A 3,640-nucleotide genomic window follows, 5' to 3' on the forward strand; every position below is an offset into this window, starting at 1 on the left:
ATAATAGTCTCAAACCTGTGCTGCTCAAAGTAAACAACTTGATAAGTATAATAGTCTCAAACCTGTGCTGCTAAAAGTAAACAAGTAGATAAGTATAATCGTCTCACATCTGTGCTGCTCAAAGTAAACAACTTGATAAGTATAATAGTCTCACACCTGTGAGAAGCTGGTACTTATCATACTTATACTAATGATACTTATACTATAGTAGTTATAATAGTACTTATTATACTTATACTGATGTAACCTGGGCGACAAAACCCCATTTAAATATCCTTTCAAAACCCCATTGAATATTCTTTCTAATTAAATATCTTTCTATTTAAATATAATTTTACTTAAATATCCTTTCTATTTAAATCAACTGTTCAAATCCCAATTAAATATCCTATTTATTTTCGTTGTCTTAGCGGTCCGTGCGTGCGTCATTACGTCACGCGGTCTCGTGACGTAATGACGTATTTATTTTATGCGGGAAGCAGGCTGTTTCCAGGAAGAGCGAGAGGGACGTTGCCGCAGGTATGTGACCCGGTTTTGACGCTTTATTTTTAACTACGCCTTTTAACTGAAATGTAATAATGTCGAACTGCAGGAGACAACTACTAAAGCCGTGGGTCGTCGTGCGAGAGTGTTTAAGTGGGATTTATCTGCGGAATTGGTGAGTTGCATCTGTGTAGCTTAGCCGCTACATTGGTTTTGAATGGAGCTGTTAGCATCTACTTATATGCCCGTTTCTCTGAATATAGTCAACTGAATGAAACGTTAGCACTCTCAACAATTGTCTGATTTGTTCCTGGGTTGTGTTGATTGTTTGATGGTTGTCAATGCTATGCATCCAATGCATTTTATGATGCAGTCCAGTCAACCACTGTCTGCTATCAATCAATCAATCAATGTTTACTTATATAGCCCTAAATCACTAGTGTCTCAAAGGGCTGCACAAACAACTACGACATCCTCGGTAGGCCCACATAAGGGCAAGGAAAACTCACACCCAGTGGGACGTCGGTGACAATGATGACTATGAGAACCTTGGAGAGGAGGAAAGCAATGGATGTCGAGCGGGTCTAACATAATACTGTGAAAGTTCAACATGATACTGTGAAAGTTCAATCCATAATGGATCCAACACAGTCGCGAGAGTCCAGTCCAAAGCGGATCCAACACAGCAGCGAGAGTCCCGTTCACGGTGGAGCCAGCAGGAAACCATCCCAAGCGGAGGCGGATCAGCAGCGCAGAGATGTCCCCAGCCGATACACAGGCGAGCAGTACATGGCCACCGGATCGGACCGGACCCCCTCCACAAGGGAGAGTGGGACATAGGAGAAAAAGAAAAGAAACGGCAGATCAACTGGTCTAAAAAGGGAGTCTATTTAAAGGCTAGAGTATACAAAATGAGTTTTAAGGTGAGACTTAAATGCTTCTACTGAGGTGGCATCTCGAACTGTTACCGGGAGGGCATTCCAGAGTACTGGAGCCCGAACGGAAACCGCTCTATAGCCCGCAGACTTTTTTTGGGGCTTTGGGAATCACTAATAAGCCGGAGTCCTTTAAAGGCAGATTTCTTGCCGGGACATATGGTACAATACAATCGGCAAGATAGGATGGAGCTAGTAGTAGTAAAACCTTAAAGTCACATCTTAAGTGCTCAGGAAGCCAGTGCAGGTGAGCCAGTACAGGTATATATGTATGTATATAAAGGTATATACACTATAGGTATATAAAGGTATATACAGTATAGGTATATATGTATGTATATATGTATATAAAGGTATATACAGTATAGGTATATATGTATGTATATATGTATATAAAGGTATATACAGTATAGGTATATATATATGTATGTATATATGTATATACAGTACAGGCGTAATGTGATCAAACTTTCTTGTTCTTGTCAAAAGTCTAGCAGCAGCATTTTGTACCAACTGTAATCTTTTAATGCTAGACTTGGGGAGACCCGAAAATAATACGTTACAGTAGTCGAGGCGAGACGTAACAAACGCATGGATAATGATCTCAGCGTCTTTAGTGGACAAAATGGAGCGAATTTTAGCGATATTACGGAGATGAAAGAAGGCCGTTTTAGTAACGCTTTTAATGTGTGACTCAAAGGAGAGAGTTGGGTCGAAGATAACACCCAGATTCTTTACCGTGTCGCCTTGTTTAATTGTTTGGTTGTCAAATGTTAGAGTTGTATTATTAAATAGAGGTCGGTGTCTAGCAGGACCGATAATCAGCATTTCCGTTTTTTTTGGCGTTGAGTTGCAAAAAGTTAGCGGACATCCATTGTTTAATTTCATTAAGACACGCCTCCAGCTGACTACAATCCGCCGTGTTGGTCAGCTATGCACCTTATTTGTGAATGCAATGGGTACATTTTGATATTAGAGAATTAAAATTTTGATATAACAATTAAATTATTTTTTCTAATTGGATTCATGAATTATTTATTGTACAATATTAAGAAATATACTTGCTATTTGAATACAGTAGTATTATTTAGTATCTGAATGTATTTTGTGTGTGCGCACTGGAAAGTTGACTGGTCCTGCCCTTGTTGTACAGGACATGTTGGATGGCGAGCTAGAGCCTGAACTAGAGTCTGAAGCTTTATGCCTGGAACCGAACCAACCGAACTGAATCCACCCAACCGAGCCCCGGGTCGGGTAGGAGGCTCCTCAGCAGCCGCTCTGTTTTTTCCCTTCGGTTTTCCATAACGCAACGTGTTCATTTCTGTCCTCCTGCACTTTCATATTTACCCCGTTACCTTCACTAAAACCCCTCTGGACACTCTGTTGCGCTTATACCATCTTTGGTAAAAACAAGGACTGAATCACATTGTAAATATTGAACGTTTTGTAATTTATGTTGAAAATGTGAATGGCCATTCGAATTTACATGTCTGTTTGTTGTTTATTTTTCCTATAATTCTTTAATATAATTTGGTACCATTTAACCTTCGTCTTGTGTTTAGTTTTTAAATGCATAAAAACACCACATTTATTTTTTTGCATCAAAACTTTTTGACTTTGTCAGGAACCTCTTTGTCAACAAAATAAACCATTTTATTTTTTTTCACTAAATTATAAAATGCTCTGGTAGAAATTATGCCCTTGGTGTTGTTAGGATCCGTTTCGACCCAGTTATAAAAAATAAGATGATAAAGCAATGATAAGAGCCAAAACTGAACACACTGACAGCCAGCTCCTCTCCCAATCTTGTGAGCTTTAGTGGATTCTCATTTTACCTTGTTATCCTGTACAAAAACAAACAAAAGACGGACACTAAAACTGTCACTTTTTGCCACTCTGATTTTGTTTTTTTTATTAATTTTGGAACTAGTAATCTATTTCTCTTGGTTTCATTTGCTTAATTGGTTGTTGTTTGTTTGATGTTGGATTTCTGTTGCTGAAAAAAATACTTTTTAGCCTTTTTCTTGAAGTAAATATATATGGGTCGAAATGGACCCGTAACACCATAGATGTTACTATAGTTAAAATTCTTAAAATGAAATAATGAATTAAACACATTTATTCAAGAGATGTGTTCTAATACCCCTTAGTAATAGTTAGGTAACACAACAACCTTATTTTTATTTATATGATTCTCTTGAGGTTCGTTTTACCATTTTTAA

At 38.0% G+C, this 3,640-nt stretch overlaps 1 long non-coding RNA gene across 1 annotated transcript; it reads left to right on the forward strand.

Annotated features, from left to right (window-relative positions):
• Positions 1-440: 440 nt before the first annotated feature.
• Positions 441-2,962, forward strand: LOC133541838 (uncharacterized). Its single transcript, XR_009803985.1, has 3 exons — positions 441-519; positions 593-658; positions 2,572-2,962. It is a non-coding gene; the product is annotated as an uncharacterized LOC133541838 (long non-coding RNA).
• Positions 2,963-3,640: the final 678 nt, after the last annotated feature.

Source organism: Nerophis ophidion, linkage group LG01 (assembly GCF_033978795.1).
Source record: "Nerophis ophidion isolate RoL-2023_Sa linkage group LG01, RoL_Noph_v1.0, whole genome shotgun sequence".
NCBI lineage: Eukaryota > Metazoa > Chordata > Actinopteri > Syngnathiformes > Syngnathidae > Nerophis > Nerophis ophidion.